This window comes from Lontra canadensis, unplaced genomic scaffold (assembly GCF_010015895.1).
Source record: "Lontra canadensis isolate GAN:19392208 unplaced genomic scaffold, GSC_riverotter_1.0 scaffold24, whole genome shotgun sequence".
NCBI lineage: Eukaryota > Metazoa > Chordata > Mammalia > Carnivora > Mustelidae > Lontra > Lontra canadensis.
In genome coordinates this window covers 10509829-10535983 of record NW_022631018.1, presented here as the reverse complement: position 1 = coordinate 10535983, position 26155 = coordinate 10509829, and the positions used below count along the sequence as shown (strand labels likewise).

General features: G+C 41.0%; 1 long non-coding RNA gene across 2 annotated transcripts in view; it reads right to left on the bottom strand.

Moving 5' to 3' along the window:
* Positions 1-6504, bottom strand: part of LOC116870748 — a 45059-nt gene extending 38555 nt beyond the window's left edge. For both annotated transcript variants that reach the window (XR_004383287.1, XR_004383288.1), the window contains exon 1: positions 6410-6504. This is a non-coding gene — a long non-coding RNA (uncharacterized LOC116870748). The remainder of the gene's footprint in view (positions 1-6409) is intronic.
* Between the last annotated feature and the right edge of the window lie 19651 nt (positions 6505-26155).

The window sequence follows — 26155 nt, the reverse complement described above, 5'->3', positions numbered from 1 at the left end:
GTTCTTAACACTTCTATCCAATCCTTTTAGAGTAATATACTCAAAACTTAGGTTTGCCTCAGTTACATGTGCCTTCCCATTAACGTCATGACCTGGTTTACAACAACAATGGCCTAAGGCCTTTTGCTAATTTTATTTAAGATTTTATTTCCAGGATAAGAAATTAACTAAAAGGGGGTACAAGTGAACTTTCTGGAATGGTAGAAATGTTCTCTCTTAATTGTGGTAATGCTTATATGGCTATGTTTGTCAAAATTCATAGAACTTCACACCTAAAAGAATACATTTTACTGCATGTAAATCACCTCAGTAAACTTGACTTAAAAAAAAAAAAAAGCCTGAACTCTTAACCACTCAGCTAAAAATAAAACTTAAAATACAGTTTATAATTTAGGTGTAAAACAAATCTTATTTATATGCGTGAAGCAGATCTAGTAATTTTTTGTATTTATTTATAACACTAATAATCCAACTGGATTTTATATAATTCAATATAATAATATCAACATTTTAAAATAGGATATAAAAAAATGTTTTGAATTTTTCTTACAAAGTAAGGATTTGGACTGCAAAATCTTCCTTATAACCGTAATGTTGCTAAGGCAATGCCAATGCTATTTTTTAAAAATCTCAAACAAAATAATCTAAGCCTATTAAAAGTTTCAATGATTTAAACTGCCAGAATATCACCACAAAAGCTGCTTACATAATATGCTGGAAATTCTACATTTAATAGTTAAACACAAAGAATTACCGGCTAGCTTTATTAACTGATAGATTCCACTATGTCCTAAAACACAATCGTAGCTCTGCTTCTAAAAAAGGCAAAGAAAAAAAAACATGATTGTTTTCAACATGGATTTAAAAAGACAACAACACTATTAAGAACACAGGAAGGGGTAATTAAGTTATGTCTCCCCTTTATTAAGGTTTCAATAGATGAAAAAGCAACCAAGAAACCATTTACAAAGGTCCCAGCCTCGTAATTGTTTTAGAGACCAAAGTCACTGGACTCTGTCTGGCAAAACAGTCCCAAGTTACACATCAAACTTCTCAACTCAGATTTGTAGGATCTCGATTTGAATACCCTCTGTTTTTATTCTGTCAGATATACCGAAGCCAACCACGTCAGTGTGAATTAAGAGGGCTAATGTAATTCCAAGCCCTGGAGACCCTGGACCCTTGTGTAACAGAAAGAACTTTTTCATTTTGATCAAATGAGTATAATTATGGCAGATGTCATTGATCAATCAAAAATACACACCTGATTTTTTTTCTAATATGGAAGCAAAGTGTATTTTTATTTATGACTGTGATAAAAATGCCCTTTAAGTTCACTGGGTTTGGTAACTTAACTTTTCGAAGAATGAAAAATACCTTACATGCTACTATCTATAACATCTAGAATAATTGCTGTCTCCCAATATCTGTCTTAACATTCTCAATTTTTTGTTTTGTTTTGTGTTTTTAGGAAGGGAGAGGGAGTTCGAGGAGGCGCAGAAGAAGAGAGAGAGAATCTTAAGCAGGCTCCATACCCAGGATGGAGCCCAGCGCAGGGCTCGATCTCATGACCCTGAGATCATGACCTGAGCAGAAATCAAGAGCTGGGTGCTTAACCGACTGAGCCACCCAGGCACCCCAACATTTTGTTTTAAAAGCTAGACAGGCTTAACCATATCTTTATAGCAATAAAGTCTGATTTTGTTCATGTGCTTATGTGTTCTCTAATGTGTTTCACTTTAATAATACATAACGATGAAAAACCGCATAAAAATCTGAGAAAGTATTCAAAGCCTTACTTCACTGGGAATGACTACATTCTAGATATTAAAGGACAATTAACTTGCTAAGAACAAATGCTCTGAGGCTGTTTGTGAAAAAGTGTTGGAGTGGTATCAGGACATCCATGATGCCTACATAAGGTGCCCTAGGAGGTAACAGAACACTGCCAACTAGGCAAAAAAAAATTACTCTAAGAATTTTATTCTTTCCAAAATTGTAATCAAGTAAATAAACTGAGTAATCATATTTATTAAAAGTACATAGATCATGGAAGTATTTTTATATCTGCTATCTCTGGGAGGTAGGTTCACCAGTCTGAAACTCAGCCAAGTGAAGTCCTTGTAGTGACAGTTGCTTGTGTTGGGGGGAGAGGGTTGAAAGGTCAGACCTCTAAAATGACAGTGACAATGAAGGCAGGAGTGAGTCAAGAGCAAGCAATAGCAAAAGTTGGTCCTAAAGTGGCAGCTGAGAGAAGAGAAAGTTGTGGGCTCACTGGCTTGGTGCCTTTCGATGAGGACACGAAAGGGACTGAACAAGGAGTCAGGTAAGATTTGCTAGTGTGGAGAGAATTAAAGGGTTCTGTGAATAGAAAATCAGAAAGCTTGGAATAGAATTAGAAAGCTGGAGAGTTCTTCTAAGGAAGGAAGTGGCTATGTTGTACGTGCTACTGGGGGAGGGGATTCGGAGCCGTTACTAGTATTTAAACACCTGCCCTAATTAGATGTGTTCATCAGATGGCAGTGCGTTGAACTGTGACAGACATTCCAGATAAGGGGGAAAGGCCCAGGGTTAAAGTTACTTTGTAAATCCTAGAGTGAGAGGGAGACTCTGTGGCATAACATTATGGGATATGGGTTCTCATCCCATGAGCTCTGGAAATCAAATAGATCTGTGATGGTTGACAAATGTATTAATTTGACTGGGCCACAGGGTGGTCAGATGTTTGATCAAACATTATTCTGGGTGTTTCTGTGAGTGTGTTTTTGGATGAGATTAATATTTCCATTGGCAGATTAAGTAGTTGCCCTCCATAACGTTGGTGGGCCTCATCCAGTCGGTTGAAGGTATATAAAAACAGACTGACAGACTCCCCTGACCCGCCAACCCCAATGAGGGTAAATTCTTCCTGCCTTTGGACTTGGAAAGGAACCACACCATTGGCTCTCCCAGGTCTCCAGCTTGCCGACTCACGCTGCAGATATTAGGACGTGCCAACCTCCATACACATGGGAACCAATTCTTTACAATAAAATCTCTTACATATACATACGTAATATTAACTGAAATAGTTTCATACAGGATTGAGCTCAGGGCCTGGCACATAGTGCTCAATAAATGGAAGTCATTATTTTTATTATTATAGAAGGCTCCATTTTGAGCAAAAATCCAAGTGAAACAGTGCCTAAAAATGGTGAGGAGGGTGGTATGAAAGTGAGTAGGAGTTGTCAAAGCTCAACCTAGCCAACAGCAAAGTGTCCCTTAGGTCTTTCCTTCTAGCTTTCTTTCTTCTGTTGTCATTAAAGTTACTGTTTTTCATCACACTCATGGAACTCTTTGTCTGGGAAAACATAGCTGAACCGCTTTCTAAAACCCTAATTAAAATCTTGTTAAAAATCTTCCAAATACGGGGCGCCTGGGTGGCTCAGTAACTGTCTGCCTTCGGCTCAGGTCATGATCCCAGGGTCCTGGAATCAAGCTTCATACTGGGCTTCCTGCTCAGCGGGAAGCCTGCTTCTCCCTCTCCCACACCCCCTGCTTGTGTTCCCTCTCTCCCTGTGTCTCTGTCAAATAATAAATAAAACCTTAAAAAAAAAAAAAAAGACTTCCAAATACATATCACTCTTTCTTTACTTAATTAAACACAGTGCATATTACAATGCGGGCCTTCTGATTTGGGATTTTGCAGAGCTATTAGATTATTATTGAAAATATAAGTAACCACTGTAACATACTATATATGTATTTTCAAAATTAGATCCCTGATAGCAACTTATTTTTTCATCGGTCTTTTGTAAAATCGAGTGTGGCATCAATTCCAGCTTGCTGAGTTTTGGCTAAAGTTTGACGGTAAAAATCCCCCTCTCTTTGACAGTGGTAACTTATAAGGTAGAGAATAAATTAAATTTCTTCATTTTATATCCTTAAATCTTCTCTCAGGGTAGGTAGGAAGTATTGTGCAGAAACCAAATCTACTTCAATGTAAACATTCCATTTAGCAACCAGTTGTAACTATCCACAGAAGAAGGAGAGTTTCTGAAATTCCTAATTTGGGAGTGGGGAGGGGCAGAGAGGGAGAGAGAGAATCCCAAACAGGCTCCAAGTCCAGGGCAAAGACTGACATGGGGCTCAATCCCATAATGCTGAGATAATGACCTGAGCCAAAATCATGAGTCAGACACTCAACCGACAAAGCCACCCAGACACCTCACCTATTTAAAACAAAAAAATAATAACAACTACTTCCTTGTGATGAGGACCTAAGTAACCCAGTGTGTGGATTACAGTTATGGCCTGGAGAACAGGACAAAGTTCTACCATCTCCAATCTAAAGGCACACCACACTGCTTAGATCCCAAAATAATTTAGGGTTTGACTGTTTTATTTTGTCTACTTTCTCATGGGTGGTGGTGGTGGTGGTGGGAGTGGGGAAGGGTGGGCTTGGAAAAGAAGGAAGCTGTGTCTCTTACTGCAACAACACAGGTTTGCAGCTCAATCTCCTTAATTATTACAAAAACTCTCCCTTCCCAAAATTTGCAATGTGCTTTGGGAAACCCCACATTTATTCAATGAAACAAAACACTATGAAAAATACAGCTCTTATTACATGCTAGCACTGTTCTAGATGCCAAAGATACAGACACTAGTCCATAGTCCCAAGAGCTTGGTCTAGTGGGAGAAACAAACATGTAAGCAAACAATCACAACATAGTGAACAATTAGTGAGTAACAGATGTCGCTCTAAGAAAACAGGTACAACTTGGGGGCAATAAGACTACAGAAATGCTAACAGGCTGCCTACAGGATGCAGGTGGCCTGTCCCAAGGATAAGTATTTTTAAAGCACAAACTCAATTTCCGGACTAAAACAACTTAATTTCTGAACGTGAGAACGTTTATGTTAAGGTTCTTATACGTTATATACGCACAGAACAATAACCTACACAAAGGGAAATTAGCTCAGTTTGAGAACGTGATTCATCATCATTCACACCTGCTCCAGTCAAGTCCCTCCCAAAATAGGCATTACATTGAGGAAAATGTGGTAGCAACGGTAAGGTATTAGGACAAAGAGACTCCTGTTGCTATACCAACAATATAAAATAGTATGCATATTTCCGGACAGATTTGTTAGATCCTAAATTGTCCCCCCTTTTTAAACTATGTTAAGATGGATACTGAATGGGGAGTAAGGCCCTCAACGCTTGCAGTTTCCATATTTATTACCTGAAAATCTCCAATGTACAAAGGCCAATGTGATTATTTTTGGAAAACAAATGAAAATCACACATTTGGATTCGGGATTTCTGTCATTCATTCAAGTCATGATCTGCAAAGCTACCTTTATACCACAACTAACTTTCCACCGCTTCTAAGAAAAGAGCACATGAAAAACTCAAGATTACAGCCTTCCAAAACTTGAAATATAAAGATTTAACGGCCCAACAGTTAACGTTCCCTTATTACCATTTGACATTTCCCGGTTTATCATTATATTTAGTACTCTTCTGTAATATCCAACCCTCTTCATCTAGCAAGGTCAAAAGCTTCATGAGCAGTGTTTTATAAGCTGCCTACGGAGACAAACCCTGTGAAACCTGAGGATGCCACACCAACAACAGAATGCAGGTCATCGTGACACGGCCGACCACTCTGCAAAGTCAAAATCTCAGTTCATTTTACGCTGACAGCGCTTCTTTCCAGAACTTTCCCCTCCCCCAACAAAAGAACAGGGGAGTGTCTATTTCACAAGGTGTCTGGCACTACTTTCTTTATAAGGAGGCTTTTATCTGTTTCCTAGAAGGTCACCTTGGTAAGCCGGGGGCTCGGGAAGGAGAGCTTGGGTTTGCGGAATCAGGTCCTCATCCGGTGACCTCCAAGCCCCTGAGCCTGGGCGGAACCTAGAACGACCACCGCCCCTCCCACCACGTAGGGAACATTCCCTCGCACTGCCACGCCCAGTTGGGAAGCGGGTTTCCCAGGAGGACGCCCCCCCCCACCAAGCGCTGATGGTGACACCGGCCACGCCCGGGTCCCCCGAGTTCGGAAACGCTGAGTGATGACCCCACGTGGGCACCGAGGGCTGGGCCCCGACGGCCTCAGGCCCCCGCCTGTTCTGACCAGCCCGCACCGCACCCCGTCCACCGGGGAACTTTCCAGAACCCCGGACTCTCCGGGAAGTCCCGAGTCGCAGAGCAGAAGGGAACTTTGGCTCAATTACTGAGCACCTACTCTGGGAAGGGCGAGCGCGGGGCCGGGCTTGCACGCAGAGACCCTTGAGGCGCTGCGTCGGGAGGCGCCTGCGCTCCACCCTCCGGCCCGGCCCTCATCCTCCAGGAGGACCGCCAGCGGGGCGAGCAGGGACGGGGACAGCCGCCCCCAGCCCGCCTAGTCCCCTCGGCCGCCTTTACCTCGCCCGACCCCACCGAAGCCGCCGAGCTAAAGTTAGAAAACAGCGCGGCGCGCGCTCACGTGCGCTCGTTCGCGGGCGGGGGGCGCGGTTCGGGTGAGTCATGGCCCCGCCCCTAGTCGCCGAGGACGCGCTGACGTCAGCCGTTTCCCCGAAGGGTGACGTCAGCGCGCCTCGCGGAGGCCGCGAGGCCGCCCGTAGAACGTTCACTGAGTTTCGATGCCTTAAAGGGACCAGGCGTTGGATCGTGAAAGGTCTGAAGAGGTGATTCCAGTCACCCAACTGTGGGGTTAGAGCCCATCTTCTATCCTTTGTACTGAGAAGTGTTGACTGCTGAGATGGTGATGAAAAAAAGGAGAGCGACTGAGCCTCATTGGAGGCTGCTGAATGCCCCAGAACCTCCTCCTGGAAGCCCTCCTTGATTAACCAGAATCTGATCTTGACCCTAAAGTCAGAGTTTTCCATGGCCCTTGACTCCCTACCCCTTCACTTACAAGCCCTCCTCATATGCTTATATGTCTGTTGGTGGGGAAAAGCTGTGGTTTGAATATTTATGTAATCCATCAGTTTGGGCCAGCTTGTCCCACTTAGCACTGTTTTTTTACTGTATCCTAAAGTGCTCTTAGTCATGCGATCTGTAACAAGTTACATAACTCTGGATGTGACACTGGCAAACTGGTCTCCAGACCCTCCTCTGATGCTAATGTTGCCTGTGGAAGCTTCCGCAACAAGAGCCCTGTCTGACACCGGGCCACACAACGCTGTCCCAGACAACCTCACAGAGAGGTTTGCGATGCTAAGGTTTACCGTTAGACAGCTATTTTCATTACCCTCCTTGTGCCCCTGGTTTAATCCCCATACTTTCTCTCTGAGGTAGGTGTTATTGTCCCTATTTTGATATGGATGACGAAGGAAATGGAGGCACAGCAAGATTAAGTATGTTTCCCTAGGTTACACAGCTAAAGAATGGCAAGCAGAAAACCATCCCCAGGTCAGGGGGACTCCCAAGTCCAGGTTTTTAGGGATAAAGGTGGGCTGTGAAATACGTCTTATTTTGTATGTTGAGTCCCCTACAACCAGTTTTCCCCTTATAACCCAAGCCCAGGGCCTCTGCACAAGTAACAACTGCATACCAGAAAGTGCCCAGAGGACGCCCGGCCCCGGGGCCTGTACAAGACTACAGCGAGCGGGGAGGTGCCTGTCCTTCGCTTGCAGGACACTGAGAGTGAGTGCCTCCTTGAGGTTTGCACCCAGGGCACCTCACCCCCCTCACTCTAGTCCCAGCCCTACCAGGCCTACCCTGGACTCTGTGATTCCTCTCCTGAAACTGGAGAGGCCGTCCTGCCTACAGCGTCGTCCCTGCACACCAACAGCCAGCTCCTCCCTAGTGCGTTTCTCCCGCCATAATCCCCTCCCTATAAAACCACCAAAATTTCCCATTGGAACGGCATGTTTGTGCCAAAAACAAATTAAGAGTCAACAAGAGCTTCTCAAAGTTTTGAGCAAAATGCAGGTGCCTGTGTGGGTGAGCTGCTGTCACTCTTCTCTTCTGACAGTCGTGACCGGTCCTTGGCTGAGTGTCACTCCCACATCCTCAGAGTCCATGGGCCAGGTCTAGCAGAAGCACCTACTTTCCTGCAGCTCACCCCTCAGAAACATTAGAAACTGACCCATCTTCCCTTGGACCCAGTCTCCAGCCACTACGGAGCTCTCCTCTGTGTGTCCCCTGCTCTTGTCCTCTGGGTCATACTGATGGATCAATCCCTGTTTGTTGCTCTTTTTGCTCTGCTGGGTTCTCTGGAGCCTGTGACTGAACATGTCCTGTGTGCTTCTGGCAAAGCCTCAGGAGGAGATGGAGGAAACCACAAGTGGCCTTAGCTTTAGGGGGTGGGGTTGGGGGTTGGGGGACTATGGGGGCAGCTTCTTCCTCTGTGGGGCTGGACACACAGACATGGCAGCTTAGAGCAGTAGGGTACCTTCAGGCCAACCAGTCTAGCCCTGTTCTCTACCTAAGGGAACTAAGGTCCAGGTGGGGTGACCCACTTGGACTCGCATGGCCTGTGAAGTAGAGAGTCTTAATCAACTGACCTTGTGCCCACTGCTCTTTCCACGGATCACAGCTCTGTGACGAGTCTCCAGTGGGACATGGGCATTACATGTGCATGATAAACTGTGACATGTCACATACGTGCTGAAACAGAAAACAAACGGTGACATGAGGTAAATACAGAGATGAAATCCTAGAGGCAAATCGCAGAACGCAGTTCCCGAAGACCCCTGGCTCTTCCCTCCTCCCCTTTCCTTCTCTGTCCCATCCGATCTCAAGTCGGGTGAGGGGGTGATTCCTCAGACCTAGGAGCCATCGCCCATTGGAAGGGCAGACTGAGTGGGATTGCCATTTTTAAACCTTCAGTAATCAGGATCTGGTGTGTCATTTCAGATTTTTATTTTTTTTTAATCTCCCAGCCTTCCCTTCCCATTATTTTCCTATCCCATAAGCCCCATTAAATGTCATTAAGAACCATAAATGCGACTGGCCACTCATGTGGGAGGATTGTCATCTCTAGCAAACAGCCCCAGCGAAGAAAGGAGCAGGACTCCTGGGTCTGTTCCCACCCGTGCTTCTGACTCACTGGATGACACACAGCAAAGTGTTGCTTTTGTTGGGGGAGACATGCGGGGCATCCCACACGGCTGCTCCTCTCACAGAGAGGAAGGATTGGGCAGAAGCCCCAACCACAGCTGCTCCCACCACAGGGGAAGCAGGGGTTCCTGAGTGAATCCAGCTCCACGGTGACTGCTTAGCAATGGCCCGCGGGGTCAGCCTGGAACGCTGTCCCCCGTGAGCACCTGCCCCCGATGGGGCCAGTAAAATGGCTTGGACTGGATTATGGCACTTACCCTTCATGACCTCGTTCTCACTGGTCAGGAATGCACCCTAGTGATTCCTAACTCCACTCTAATGACTTGTTGTAGATCTGCCCTCCAGGAATTTGTTTGAAATTTTCTTTATTTCTGTTTCAGCCTATACACTCTTCTCAGGCAATGAGTAAGTTTACCGTTTATGTGAAAGCACTTCAGTCCTAAAAACCAGAAAGTGCTATATAAGAGTTTTTAAAAAAAACAACAATAATAATTTAATAATTATCATATAATTGTGTATTTAATAAATGTAAGTATATTATAATTTGATGATAATAATTCAGATGGTTTCACAGACTTTCAGTCACTCACCATGTTTGACTTTATTTCCGTGCACACGCACCCTTCCCCCCATCAAACAGTATTTCTCAAGGGAATGGGGCGCTGTGGTGGGTAACTCCCGTCCCTTGCAAACTTTAGGTAAATACATTGAGTGTCCTCTGTGGGCTGGCCATCTAGGACCAACATCTAGTACGTGCTCAATAAATGCTTGTTGGGTGGATGGGGGAAGAGATGGAACAGGAAAAAGAGAAACCCATGTGGTAAGTGGCGGGACATAGTAGGAATGACCATACTGGAGGCTGGAGAGCAAACATGAGTATACGTGGCATGGAGTGGAAAGGGGACGTTCTGATTTTATGGTACGTGTGCATGTGACAGCCCTCCTCAGATCGGCCCTAGAGCTCATCCTGGAGGAATAGCTGTTTCCCAGGCTGCTGAAATGATTCATAGACAAGAGACACCGAGGTCCCCCTCCCCGGCAGGGGCTGTGTGGGTAGCAAGAGTGAGGAGGCGGGGATGGGGTCCAAAAGAGGAAGACCAGTGAACCACACCGGAATAAAGTTTTCAAAGCCAGGGGATCCTGTGGGTGAGTGGACAATTAAGCTGCGGTACACAGAGACAACAGAATATTATCCGGTGCTAAAAAGAATGGAGCCATCAAACTACGAAAAGACAGGGAGGAAACTTAAATGCCTATTACTAAGTGAAGCAAACCAGCCAGAAAAGGCTCCATACTGTGTGATTCCAACTATGTGACATTCCGGAAAAGGCAAAACTATGGAGACAATAAAAAAGATCAATGCTTATTGGGGGTTGGGAGGGAAGGGAGGAATAGGGAGAGCCCAGAGGCTTTTCAGGGCAGTGAAAATAGTCTGCATGATATCGTAATGATGGGCCCCTGTCGTTATGCCTTTATCCGTGCCCGTAGGATGCTCAGCACCAAGAGTGAACCACGTTGTAAACTATGGACTTTGGGAGGTGATAATGTGTCAACGTAGGTTTATCTGTTATAACAGAAGCTCCACCCTGGTTGATAGTGCGGGCACCGGGACTACGGGAAGTCTCTATAGTTTCCTGTGAACCTATAACTGGTTTACAAAATGAAGTCTATTTTTATTTTTTTTAAGATTTTTATTTATTTATTTGACAGATAGAGATCGCAAGCAGACAGAGAGGCAGGCAGAGAGAAAGAGGAGAAAGCAGGCTCCCTGCTGAGCAGAGAGCCTGATGCGGGGCTCGATCCCAGGACCCTGAGATCATGACCTGAGCCGAAGGCAGAGGCTTTAACCCTCTGAGCCACCCAGGCGCCCCCAAAATGAAGTCTATTTTAAAAAAATCCCGGTGAAGTGATTACACCTTTCTGTTAGAGTCTGGTCCACTGTGGAGTCAGAGACTTAAACTGGAATCTGAACCCCACCATGACCATCTCTGTAACTTTGGGCAAGTTACTTAACCCCTCTGATCTCAGTTCCTCTAAGTCTGCAGGACTGTAATGCCTTCCTCAGAGCATTTTGAGTATTGCATTAAAAATTTTATGTAAGGTATCTAACCCAGCACCCTGGATATGCACCAGGATAAATATATACAGTGCCCCCCAACTCTTCTCTAATGTCTGTGATTATTAAACATACCAAGTTCAAAGTCAGGCCAGTGGAAGAAAGCTGTCTGGATGAAAGTGACCTTCTACTAGGAAGGGAATCTGTGTGTTGGTGGTGGGGGGTGGCCCTGTGTGGTCTCACATGCTCAGTCAGGAATGCTGGCCACGGAAGGTCAGCCATGAACTTGAGCCCTGGGAGGCAATATCAAGCCCCTCACTCAGCTTTCTCCCGTGAAAAGGTCAGGGTGATGGAAGGCTGTCATATTTAGATGATGGCTCGTAGGGAAGCCTCGGTGAGTTAGTCACCTATGATATGACATCATATTGCCACTCAATATAGTAACAGCTGTTGATTGCTTTGGGGGGCAGGGGCGGGGTCAGCTATTGTCGACCAACCGTACCTCCAGGATAAATTGGACGGAACCAGCCAGAAAGGCATACCAAGAGGAGAAATCCTCCTCTAAATAGGGTGCTCCACAGTTGCCTCAGGATTTCCGGCACCTCACCCCCAAATGTGAGTTTTGACTTTTCTTTGTCTTTGGGGCCAAGCCAGGAAAATGTCCTAGGAGAAAGTTGTGTGGTGAGGACGCCTTCAGCTGGGGGATTACCCACCATGGCCAGGGTCAGCGCCGCCCTGTGGAAGGGTGGGAAAGTTCTGTACACCAGGTGCATGATGGCTATGTGGCACTCAAAGTCGTGGTCCCAGGGAGGGGGTTGAACAGGCCTGGAGTCAGGGTGCTGCAGAGTCTCGAGGTTGGACGGGGCGTTTTGCCTCTCGCAGGTTATCTGACAACGGTGGGGTCAGGTCAGCACCCCGCTGAGCAAAGAAGTCCTCCCAGTCTTTGAAATGAGCCTGTATGAAGCCATAGTTTGAAGGTATCTCCGACCACGGCTGTAGTTAATCTGAGATATTAATTAGTCATATCATAATGGAAAGTTGCAGGACCTGGTTAACCCCTTCCTTCCCGTGTATTCTCCTCCTGGACATCTCTGGCTCTTGTGGGGTCTTGTGCTTTGGGAATAGAATGCTTTGTGCCCACTGGGTAAGATGTGTGTTAACCGGGGGGAGCAGACTGTCTCTGTCTAAACTGAAGTAAGTTCAGAGTGAAGAAGTAAGGAGATTCGAGAGGAAAAGCCCTTGGACCAAAGGCCAGGAGACCTTGTTTGCAGGTGGTTCTGCGACTTTTGGAGCTGTGTGACCTTCAGCAAATCACTGCCTTTTTTCAGATTTTGGTTACTTTTCTAATCTGAAAAAATGTGTTCTTGGGAATCTTCCAACCCTGAACGACACACTCTCATCCCCTAAGTGTGGATTCACTGTTCTGTTGTTGGCAGAGTAGAAAGGGCCTTGAATCCAGGGGTCTGGCTCTGGCAATCATTGTGTGACCTTGCACAAGGACACCCCTTCTGTGAATCTCAGTTTTTCCACCTGTAAAATATGGGTTATTATGAGACATGGGTACAAAAATGAACCCAAAAGGCTTCTCAGAGGATGTCCTTCATTCGGAAAGGCAAGAGGGGTGTGAGGCTAGCTGAGAAGGGCACAGTCAGATTACTGGCAGTTTGGACCAGAGCTAGGAGCATGAGGAGGTAAGGGTTGTGGTCAACCAGGGAAACTTCCAACCCTGTGCTGCTTGGTTCCTCTTCATTTCCCAGCAGCCAGGGGAGGGGAAACAACCGAGAGGTTGTAAATGATGCTGAAAACAGCCCAAGAAAGTGGCTACAAATTCTTGTCTAAAGAGTCATGGCTGTCCAAGGGGGCACAGCACCAAAGCCTGGCCTCCCCCTTCCTATGGATGTGTGAGGGTCACAGTCCAGCACCTCCCCACCTAGCATCACTTCCCATGGGTGTGAAAACACCTCCAAGGGGAGCCCTGGAAATAACAAATCGTGACTGTATATTGACCAGAGTGACCCATCTCAACTTATCTTGTCAGGAAAATCACAGATCTTCTAGAGAAACTCTCCAAATTCCTGTTTATTTTTTATGTAAATGGATTAACCTAGGGTTAGCTATTTTACTTCACATGGCCGGGAAAATGAAATTGACACTCCTGGGAAGCCATGTCCTGAGCCATAAGTGTAAGTTCTCTTCCCTCCCACAAAAGGGGGTTTCTCTTTTACTTTTTATTTTTTGCAGCCTCCGGTTCTGGGGTCTAGAGGCCCTCAGGAGGTTCGGCAACCATAGGAACGGCTGTCCTCCTGCTGACTCATCTGACATTAACATAATTATGTTTCGGGAGTCAAAGTGATTTTCAAACTATGAGTAATGCACGGTATTAGAGAGTATGTTTACAAGGCAGCGGGCATTTCAGCACTAAAAAAAACCCAGCTGCTGTGAACAGCTGAAATGAGCAAAGGAATAAGAAAATGCTCTCAGGAAAAACCACGTTTTCCTCTGGGCTCCTCGTCTTTGGGAAGGATTCCAATATGAAAAGCGGGTGAACTCAGAGGTCCCCAAGGAGGGATCCAGATCTAGCATCGCTATCTGAACACCCAGAGGTCTGATCATTTTATATGGAAAAAAAAAAAAAAAACTTTTTTTATACTCTTAATTTTTATATACCCAACTCTAGGGAAAGACAGGTTTAAAGACTTGAGCAGATTTCTTAAAGAAATCTTTAAGACTTCTTAAAGCCAATGCATTTCCCGGTATTATAATGATTGTCTAAAGTTGTGTGAAGAAATGTTCTGCCTCTGAGGCAGGAGCAGGGACGGAAATCATTTCCCCATTTTTAAAGATGGGGAGTGGAAGCCCGTGGGGGACAAGGTTGGAGTCAGTGAATACCTTCTTTTGTCAAACCCATAAGAGAAAAGTTTGAGAGCCATTGAGTACGGTTAGCCAAGGATTTAGACCCAGGAGAGAAGAGCTTAGACTCCAGTCCTGTTCCAGAGCTGTGTCTGTCCCTTGCCTCTGTTTTCCAGACTCTTAATGGGCATATTAATAACACTTGTTCTGCCCACCTCGGAGAAAGACTCTTGGACTCTGGGAAGGCAAGGATAGCGTCTCTCCGACACTGTAGTCCCACTACCCAACTTGGAGCCTGCAGAGTTTAAGTGTTTATAAATACTGGCAGAATTAATGATTGAGATAAGAGCTTTGAACACCAGAACTCTGCTTTTCTGTTTAGTTGATCTTGCATTTAGTTCCCCCTGACTGGGAGACGAGTCTACTGACAGCACTAACACTGATAAGGAAAAAGAACTGCTCTTATTCTTGGGGACCCAATGCTAAAATCAGATGAAAGTAGAACACTCACCTCAGCAACTCGCTTCGAGAAGGTTCATTTAAAAGCATGACAGTGATTTAATTTGCTTATATGTTGGAGGTAGATCAGGAGATCATTGGCTTAATTTCACCTGCTGATTCTCGAACTGCTATCAGCGCAAGTCCAATAGCTATAACGTGGGCTCAGGGTCCGTGCTTTGTGATAGCAGGGGACAGATGAGCATTTGGGCTGGAAAAGCCCTTAAAAACAACCGTTCCACTCTCAGGTTTTTCAAGGTATAAAAGAAAAGGAGAAATTGTGAAAAATGTACTGTGCCATTTTTTCCCCCATGAGAAAAACATCCACTTTATTTCATATGTGAGGACAGATTTCTAAATTTTGATATGGGCTTACAAGTGTGGTTATAGCTTTTTATGACATCTGCATCAGATGACTCTTCTCTTGTTCTTTCCATTCCTGCTTTGGCTTCTCTGCCTTTTTCTCCTTCTTTTTCCTCTCCCTTCTGTCCCTCAGTTAACTCCTTCCTTCCCTTCCTGTTCCCATTTTGCTTTCTGCCCCTAGCACTCCTTCTCCTTGTGTACACTTTCTTAAAGCTTCTCCAAAGGAGTCACTCGCATGGTGAATGGTCAATAGCATTTAAAAATACATAGATAAAGAAAAGGCCCTGAACTAATAATAAACTGTTCATAAATAAATAGTTTATTTTTAAGCTACCAAGCTTAATCCCACCCAAAAATATTCCTGTTCACTTAGGAATGTCTTTGATGAAGCAATAAGAAGTAATTAAATATTGTCCCTTGAGTATACACCCTTTTGAATGTTCTACATTTGCACTGCAGGAAAAAAGAGGGGACCCCGCACAGAAAGACACCCACAGAGAACCTCCCTCCTGCTCTTAACTGAGAGGTCCAGGTGTGTTCGAGTAGCCTCGCTGGATGGCTTGATCTCTCCTCCCCCACTTGTTAATATAATATTGTCAGGCTTCCTTTAGGCAGTAAATAGAAGTTGGTCCATTCATGCTTAATCAGTGTCCAAAGTGGTTGTTAGAAAGAACTGGGATCTGTTGTTTTATCCCAAACATCTGAGGACCATGCCGGGAGAGAAAACGTATGTGCTCCCAGAGGCCATCACTTAGTGCTTCTAGGCTAGACACCCTTTCTGGTGGGTAAGGTTCCGAACCTCACTAGTCTCTTCATATCAGAGCCACTGTCTGGGGCAGTCCTGATTTCACAGCCCCGGTCCCGTCATCCCGACAGGTACACTGATGCTTGGCAGGCTGAGAACTCTAATTTGGGTTTCAATGACGTGGTCCCTGCTCCCTAAGATGTCTCAAGTAAAGAGCTCCTTACTCTTGATCCTGATTTATTTATTTTATAAATATTTGCAAATAGTTTAGTGTTCATTTAACAGCAACAGGTTGCTGAACATTTGAGATACAAATGTTTAACATATATTCTAAAAAAGAAATGTTGGCTCTTTAAGCCCCTTAAAAAAAAAAGCTTATTCTGAATTTCCCCCCATATTGTCCCTTTCTTGATTTCTTCCCATCTTCCTTCCTTCTCTGTATCCTTCTCTCTCCCTTCATCTCCCTTCCTCCCTTTCTTCTTTCCTCTTTTTTTGTTTTCTTGTGTTTTGCTTGTTTGGTACTTACGGTAGATGTCTTTCTGAAAAATATATCTAGGAGTTAATAAAAACTGATTAAGGCACCTAGGACTGATAGAGACTTTGCATCATACGTGTCTCTTTTACTGTTCCAATTTTTTTTCAATTTTTTCAATTTTTTCCAATTTCATGCACACCTATGATTTTTCCCAATTAAAAAAATAGTGAGTGAGGCAGTGTTTCATACCCTTCCTGTTTTGAAGTGTTTTCTTTCCCAGTTTTAATGCCAGTCTATTTCCTCCTCACCAGAAGTGAAAGACAGAAATAGCTTCCAAAGGGAAATGGGGAAGAAAGGAAGAGAGAAAGATAACAGAAGCTAAATGTTTCTGTGTCCACAGCAGGGAGGTAGGGGAACAGGTTAGCCCAACAGGATCAAAGAAGGTGTTTTTTTTTAAACTCAAGATGTAAACATCTTCCCAAACCATTAAGTATTTTCCTACAACATAATTTTTAATGGCTCTAAAAGATTCCTAAGTTAATTTATTGCCTTTGTGCTGTAATTTATTTAATTAATACTCTATGTTAAACATTTGGGTAATATCTGATTTGTCATTATTACAAGGAGTGCTACAATCAACATTCTTGTACTAAAATCTCTGTGCATAGCTATTCCCTTTTACTTTAAATATGTCTTCTCAAGGAGAATAAATATATTTCTCAAAGGAAAATACATCAGAGTATACAAATCCTAGACCTTTGATATATGTCACTTCTGAACTGTGTAAGTTTCTGTAAACATAAAAGAAATTTCCCCCATGTTTGTTAACAAGTTTTATTCCGATTTATGAATTTCCTGTTCAGAACTTTGGGCCCTATATCGGTTGATATCTTAATACTTGCAATATCTTAGATTGTTTCCACACATATCAAATACACAGACAAAGACCCCCTTGTCTAATATTTTTAAATAATAACCATCCTCTGGCTTGATACGTGCACTTGAATGTTAATTATATTTATATATTTTTGACATATGAAGGCATTTAGATTGAAAGTGACCAAATCTATCAATGTTTTCCTTTCTGAAGAAACAGCTTTTCTTCAAAATAGAACTTTCAAAATTATTTCCTATTTTCTTCCAATCAAAAAGCTTTAAAAATCTTTTTTATTTTCATTCCAGTGTAGTTAACATAACGTGCTATGATAGTTACAGGTGTACAATACAGTGATTCGGGGGTCCCATACATTACTCAGATCATCAGGACAAGTTCTCTCCTGACCCCCTTCACCTATTTCACCCATCCCCCTGCCTCAACATTCCCCCTGGTAACCGTAAGTTTAAAGTTCATATACTTTACATATTTACAGAGAAATGCACAAATCTTAAGTTGAAATTCACTGAATTTCAACAAATGCCAAATGCATATACCTATAAAGGTTTAGAAGTTCAAAGGGTATGGGTTGTGTGTTTTTTAAGCTGGTTGTTGCACAGATGTAGATATTAGAAATCATTGAATTGTATGTACACTTTAAATGGGTGAATTATATGGTGTATGAATTATATCTAAATAAAGCTGCTAAAATACAGAGAGAAATTAACATCATTCATCCCAGACACTCCATAGCATCCCTTTCCGGTAGACCCTCACTCATGTTCTACCTCAAAGGCAGCCACCAGTTTTAATTTTTTCATCATAGATTGTATCTGCCTGTTTTAGAACTTTGTATAAATGGAAACACACAGGATGAACTCTTTGGGGTTAATTTTCTTTCACTCAACAGGTTTTAAAAGCTCATCTGTGTTGGTGCGTATCAGGAGTTTGTTTTGTTGTTGTTGCTAAGAGTAATATTTCAGGATGTGGCTATGTTATAGCTTGTTTCTCCATTTTGCTATCAGTGGACCCCCCGGGCAGTGCCCAGTTTGGGACCATTATGAACATTCTTGCCCTTGTCCTCTCATGGACATATGCTTTTACTTCTCTTGGGGAAATACCTTCGGATAGAATTGCTGGATCATAGAATAGGTGTATGTTTAGATTAACAAGAAACTGGCAAACTTGTTTCCAAAGTGATTGTAACATTTAACACTCCCAGCGACAACGCGTGAGACAACGCGTGAGAGTTCCAGCTGCTCCTTTTCCATGCCAACATCTGATACTGTCAGTCTTTTCAAATATTAGCCATTCTGCTGGGCGTCCGATGGTGGCTTATTGTAGTTTTAATTTGCATCTCCTTGATGACTTAAGTTTTTGAAACCTTTTTAATGTGTTTCTACTTTTCTTTTAGTTTTATTTGAATAGTTTTGTATTTTATACATAATTACATGTTTATCCACCTAAAGTTATTTCAGTCATGATCTGGAGTAAATCTTTAAATTTATTTTTTCTAAATAATCCATGAAACCAGCATAGTTTATTAAATAATAATTTTACTCCTATTGACTTATCATGCTTTCTTCATTAGAGATGAAGTTGTTATATATAATAACGTGGTCTCAAAATACCTACTCGGTTAGAAAATATAATGAAAAATTGATTTGCACATTTGTATGTTTGTCCTTTTGTCAACTGCACACTATTTTATTGATGCTTCCTTTTTAATGTGGTTTAATATCTGGTAGGCCCTCTTCATTATAATTCTTTTTCATGCTCAATATTTTCTTTGCCATTCATACCTAATTATTCTTTCAGTAAGTATTTGAATGATAATGTCAAATTCTAAAGTGAATCTTATGGAGATTTTTATTGAGAGCATATTGAGCACACAAATGGATTTGAAAAACCCTGCATCGTGGCCAAGGAATTTAGCATTTAAATTTTCTTCTACATTTCTCAGTAACATTTTGGAGTTTTAATTACATGACTCTTTCACTTTCTTATGAAAGCTATTCCAGGGCATTTAATAGAGATTTTCAATATTATCATTGTTGCTTTTTGCTATTATAACTTGATTATTTTTCATTGTGTTTTCTGAGTAATATTTCTATAGAGAAAGGCTATGTAGAAAATTTCTATGTATAAAAGCTACTGGCTTTTGTGTCTCTTTATTTAGCAGTTTTCTTTAACTCTTATACTACTAAAGATTTTTAGTTGAATTATTTTTTTTTGTTTTCAGGTATAATTATATCAGCTACAAAAAAAATTATAAATCCGTTTCCTCCCTTGTAATACTTGTGCATCTTATTTTTATATATGTACTATTTAGTTGGTCAGAACTTACTTTTATTTTTATGCATCTTATTTTTATTATGCATCTTATCTTTATACATGTGCTATTTAGATGGTCAGAACTTCCAGATCAAAATTAAATAAAAATGTCAATAAATTCTATCCCTATTTTGTTCCTGATAACTGGGGTCACTCTTTATACATAGAGAGAAATACCATGTTCGTTGATTATTCAGTAATAATCACTCTTTGTGTGACTGTTATATCTCGTTTCACTGTTACCTGTATTTAATTTTCTTCTCTAAGTTCATTATTTAGATTTCTTTCTTTCTCTTTCTTTCGTTCTTTATTTCAGCTATCTTTTTTTTCCTTCCTCCCTCTTTCCCTTCCTCCTTTTCTTTCTTTCCTTCCTTTCTTCCTTTATTCTTTCTTTCAGCTATTTTTTCTTTCTTTCCTCCTTTCCTTCCTCCCTTCCTCCCCCTCTCTCTCTTTCTTCTTTTCCGGGTGTTGACATCAAGGTTATCTCTGTAAATTAGGTACTTTTTCTATTTTTCAGTGTTTGGAAGTAATTATTGAAGCATAATACTTCCCTCTAAATGCTTCTAGGCCTAGACAATTATTATTATTTTTTTTTCTGGAGAGAGTTCTTTCCTTCTTTCCTCTTCTAGTTTCTCTAGCTTGTATATTTAGGTTTTATATTCCTGATTTTGGTAATGTATATATTTCCCAAAGAAATAGTTTTCAAATTTAACTTAAAATTTTATAAAGTATTGTCTTATGTTTAAAATATCTCCTTTTCTGATGCTGGATCCTTCTTTTTATTTCTAATTTTTTTATCCACAGTGGTTATTTTCCTTCTTTACCCTCTCTAAAGGTTTGTCTATTTTATTTTAAGAAGCTCTTAAATTAAGTCTATAAATTTTCCTATATTCTAATTCATGTAGTTTGGGTTTTGCCTTTATTAGTATTTCTCAGAAATTTTTGTCATCATTTTTGCAAATACTTACATTGAATATTTCATTTTCCCTTTACTTGAACATAATGAAAGCATAAAGATTATAATTTCACCTTTCAATATACTTTGATAAAATTTCATAACTTTGGATATAGTGTGTTCTTATTTTAATTATCTTCTAAGTGCCATGCTCCTGTACTTTGATTTTTCTTTTAATTTTTATTCTGTCCTTATACTTTGTTATTTTAATTTTAATTGCTAGTATTAATAGCTTGTTTTATTATCCTGAATTCAAAGAATTAAGCTTGTATAATTTCTCCTCCTTAAAATATATCCCCTTTTTGGTTATATGCATTGTAAATACTTTCTGCCATTCCATAATTTCTTTCCATTTTGTTTATGGTGTCTTTGTGTGTGTGTGTGTGTGTGTGTGTGTGTGTGTGCGCGCATCAGGGGTTTTTTGTCTTACTGTGATCAAATATATCTCTCTGATTTTATTGTTTGTGTGTTTGTGTCTTATAGGAGAAATCTTCCCTTACTTGGTGATAGTAAAATGTATTTTCCTATGGTTTCTTCTAAAAGTTGCAAACATTTGCTTTTTGCATTTAGGTCTTCAATCTTTGTGGCTGGTGTGAGTAGGACTCAAGTTTCTCTTTCCTCCCTTGATATGTTGTGATGACACCTTAGCCTTAGGTAGAGGGTTCCCTCCTGTATACAGGTTATTTCTGGGCTTTTATTCTGATCCACTCATCTGTATGTCCGTCTCCTGTGCCAATACACCACAGTCTTACTACCTCTTCTTCTTCAAACTTGTCTTGACTCTTCTTGTCCCTTTCACATGCATTTCAGAATTAGCTTGTTAAGAATCACACACAAAAACACACATACACACACATTTTGGAGATTTTTTAAATCAAAATCGCATCAAGCCTATTGGTCAATATGGAGAAAAATGACATTTTTACATTACTGAATAATCAACGAACATAGTATTTCTCTCTATGTAGTTAGGTCTTTATATTGTTCAATAATAACTTCCCTAGTTTTCTCCATAAAGGTCTCTTACATTTTTTAATGAATTTATCCCGAGGTGGCACATAATTTCTACCACTACTGTGAATGGGATTCTTTTTTTTTCTATTATATTTTCTAATTAGTTATTATTGGGTAGGAATGCTGTTGATTTTTGTGTGACTGTTATTATCTCGCACCCTTGCTGAACACTTTTTACCTCTGTGAGTTTCTCTGTGAATTTTCTGTAACTCTTTATGCAGGCAATCACCTTTTCTGAAAACAGAACTGTTCTCTTTCGTTTTCCAATCCCTCTCTGTACCTCCCTGTCCCTCTGTCCCTCCCTGCTGCTCTCTGTCTCTCCCTGTCTCTCTCTGCCCTCTCCTTTCTGTTACATCCGTGAAGACACTCAGTACAATGCTCAATAAAGATTTAGAACTGGTATCCTTATGTTATTCCTGACTTTTTTGAAGCTGTCTCTAACGTATCACAAGTTAATGTAATATGTGCTTGTAGAATTTTGATATATGGCTTTAGGTAAAGAAATTACCTTCTATACATAGTTTGCAAAGTCTTTTTTTTTAACTGTGAATAAATACTTCGTTCTATAAGATATCTTTTCTACATTTATCAAGATATACTAAAAGATTTTTTTAAAAGATTTTCTCTTTTAGTATATTAACTTTAATAGGTTTCCTAGTCTTGAATTGTGCTTTCAGTTTGAGATTAAATCCTGTCTGGTCATGGTATGTTTTTAAAGATTTTATGTCTACGTGAAAAGTGAGATTAAGTTATACTTTACTCATACTTGTCTAGCTTTAGTTTCTTAAAAAGTAAATTATGTCATCTTCCTCCCTTTTACCCCCCATCCTTTCAAACAGATTTTTAAAATGACATTTATCTGTTTTTTGAAGTTCTGATGAAATCGTTAGGGCTTAATGTCTTTGGACATGGGAGAAATTCTGGTTACCAGTTAAATTTCTTTAATGGCTAAGGCTTTGTTCTGGTTCATCTGAATACATTACCAAACTTTTTCTTTTCCTTAAAAATTATCTTTCTCTTCTAAGTTTCCATGTTTATAACCATGACGTTGTTAAAAGTATTTTCCAAGTATTTCCACATCTCCATTCTATTTCTAACCTCTTTTTATTCCTATTTTCTGTTTGTGAGGGTTTTTTCTTTCTTTTTTCTTGATAACTTCGGTCAAGTTTTATCTATTTCCATAAGTTGTTTCCAAAAAACCAGGTTTTGGTCTTAGTCATCTTCCCTAAATACTGTTTCTTTAATTTTTTCTCTCATATCAATTATTTTCTTATTTCTAGTTTAGGTTTCTCTGATGTCCTTAGTTTCCTAAGTCGATCACTAATTTATTTATTATCTTGTTTTTGTCATTTTTTTTAATTTGTTTTTTAAATACAATATATTTTTTAAGGTATTAAATATTCATTATTCTCTTGGCCAAAACAAGGGTCCTGGCACTTTTTAGTGATCTGTTGAACCCTTCTCCCTCTCTTATTTTTGTTCCAGAATTGTAGTTTCATCCTAGTATTTTTTACGATGAGTAGTTAATTATGTTTACCAAAATATAATATCCTCCAGTAGTTGTTTTAGTGACAGAATGGATGGGAAGCTATATTGGTCTTTGTATGTCTGCAACGTCTTTGCTTGTCAAGGTATAGAATTCTAGATTGACCATGATTCTCCCTCTGCGTGTTGAGCACATCCTCATTATTGTCTTCTGGAATCTATTGTCTAGGAGAAGGCTGCCCTTGGAGAGGAATTTTCATTCCTCTGTGGGTAAGCCAGGTTTTGTCTCTGCTAACTTTCTGATTGTCCTTATCCTTAATGTTCTGCACTTTTGTGGCTGTGTGTTTAGGGATGGGTTTACTCATATTTCTACACTTGGTACTCAAATGTACTTTTGATTTGAAGTCTTTGATTCTGAAACAGTCTGAGTAATGACCTCTTTAAACATTGCTTGACTGGCATTCCCTCCTTTCTCTTCTTTCAGAATTTTCATTAGATGACGATCACTATCTGTCCTTCAATCCTCCATGCGACTTAATGCTTTCTCCTCTCTGTCTAGATGCTGGGTGTGCTCCCCACACCCACTTCCCCTTCACGACTCTCTCTTCAACGTCCTTCAGTAGAGAAATGTTCCCATCCAGGGTACTTAAAATTTCAGTGATTTTATTATTCATTCCTGAGATGTTTAGTGAACTCCTTTTAAGAAAATTAACCTGGCATTATTTTTACCTAGTTTGTTTTCTAATGTTTAATTATTTCTTTTATCCATCTCTTTGACACCTCAATGTACTTATTCTAAAGTCTTTGTTAGGCTGATCTATTTTTAAAAATGTTTTGATATAGAATGAAATTCTGTCCTGATTCTTGACTCTGTTCACAGTCTTTCTTAGCATTAGATGTCTTCGTGTATTTTGGAATTCGGGTTTGCAGGCTTATTTCAGATGGAAGTCATTTTGGTTTTGTTTTCTTTCTCTCTCTTTCTCACTCTGTGCTCCCTCCTTCCTTTTCTCCCATAGTTGCAATTGTCCCGGCCAGACTTTCCAGCTCCCAACCCAAACCAGTGTTTCTGGTGTCGTTTCTGCTGCATGGTGATGACAGGGACACAGCAGATCCAGTCACTGACCCATTCCCAATCGGCAGGCTGTGTCTATGTCCTCCGACACCCTTAGGCCTGCAGCTTCTAGCAGCTGGAGCCCAGGCAACTCTCCAGAGCAGTTTCTCAGCCTCTCTTCCCACATTTGGGAAACTCAATTCCATGTGCCTCCCCCACCATAAAATCATTAGCTCCATAAAGAGAGGGACTCTATATATTTTGGTCATCACTGTATACCCAGTGCACAAAACAGTGCTAACACGCAGTAAGCTGAATAAATGAAGGATGGCTAACCTGTCACCATGGAAGAAATACACCTGTGGAGCTGAACTTGCAGCTTTGTTGATCTGCAGCCCCCCCAGAGGGGCATCAGCCTAACAGAGAGGATAACTTGTGTCTGTAGGAGGGACAAGACACAGGTGTAAGAGTTCAAAGAGCGTGACTTCAGGGTGGTTCCAGCCCTTACTTAGCTAAGTCACCAAATCATCCTAAACCTAGAATTTGTCTTCTATAACATGAACATCCCTTGGTGGGATGGCAACAGCCTATCCAGAGGGTGGCTACTGTATTAGTCTGGGTTCTGCAGTCAGACTGAGATCTCTGGCTGGCTGGGGCGGCGGGGGGGAGTGATATACGGTGTGACTAAAAAACAAATTCATGGTTTTAAAGGCATTGAGATTTTTAGAGTTGTTTGTTACTATAGTATATCTGAGGCTATCCTGATGAACACAATTACTCACCTGTATCCCTCCTCTCACAGATTTTGAGTTCTCATGGGGGAAGGATGCTCTTTTTTTCACTACTGTTGCCCAATTTCCAGTTTAGTATGTAAATATGATCATTGTTCTTTACTTTCACTACTAGGGATAAACATATTAAAAGTCGTAATTATCTCATATTTGCACTATTCCAATTTTCTGAGAAAATTGTGATTGTTTAGGACACTTAGCACCATAATATGGGACACCTGGGTGGTTCATTTGGTTAAGCATCTGCTTTGCCTCAGTTCATGATCCCAGAATCCTAGGATCAAGTCCAACATCAGGCTCCTTGCTTGGTGGGGAGCCTGCTTCTCCCTCTGCCTCTGCCTGCCACTCCCCTGCTTGTGCTCTCTCTCTCTCTCTCTCTCTGATAAATAAATAAATAAATAAGATAATACTTTAAAAAGTGTCACAGTGCCCTTTCTGGAAATGGGAATACAAAACTTTTGACCTGAATATAGTTTAATTTTTGCATTATTACATGATTACATGCCTGAAAAACTCAGTGATGCCAACAGGGGCCAACATAATGTTTAGTTCTGCCAGCCCTGACAGGAAGTGCTCACCGACTTTGATGTCCTGTGAGTTCTTGGTCCTGTGTTTCAGGGAGGTGGGGGAGGGGTGGGGGGTGCTTACACTACTTTCTGCCCTTAGTGCACTCACCTCTAGTGGAAAGTCCAGCTTCCTTCCTGGTCTGCTCTCCACTGCTCCCTCAAGATAAAAAACATGAAAACTGAGAACTTGGAAGAACAATGACTAGTGCATTCACTTTTGAGCAGGTATCTCCAAAAAGTTGAACGCTGCCCTAAGTAAAGTGCATAAGGCCCATGGTTATCTCTGATAGGGGTTGAGAGTTTTGTGTCATTGTTTTTAATCCACAGAAGCATGTTTTATGGAATTAAAAATGCAGAAAATATTTGTGGTTTCATAGACATTTGCTGTGCTATAAATATTACACTTTATGGTATAATAATTGGTTTCAGAGAAATAAACAGCATAAATGAAATATGGCCAATAGTGTGAAAATACACACCATGCAAACTAAAAGCACAAAACAATGCTCAGTATCCTGAGGAGTACTTAATATATACATGTGAAATATCTCACACATGTATACAATAAAAGTTTGGCAGTGGTTTAAAATTTGAAGTTGCTAGGTACATGGTCTCTGAATAAAGAATATAGTTACATATTCTTGGAAATGCAGTTTTATTCTTGTCAAGAACATAGACAATAGAACTCAACTAATAGAATGTTAGAGTCCTCTTTTAATGGATATAAAAAATCAGTTTATAAAAAGCACATTGGTCATTTCTGAGTAAAAGAGAGCTTCTAAAATATATGAGCAGAGCCTGAAAACAATTTTCTCTGAGGCTAGTGAAACATCTCTTTGCCTACCATTTATGGGCCTTCCAGATTAAGCAGGTAAAAATATACAATGCTCTAAGAAATGGGAATTTGAAACAAAAACAAAGATTTTAGTATAAGTATATCCCATATGTTTCATGGGACATACTTATGCTAAAAAATTATTTGTTGTTTATCTGAAATTCAAATTTATCTGGGCATCCTGTACTTTCTCTGGCAGTCTTAGACACCT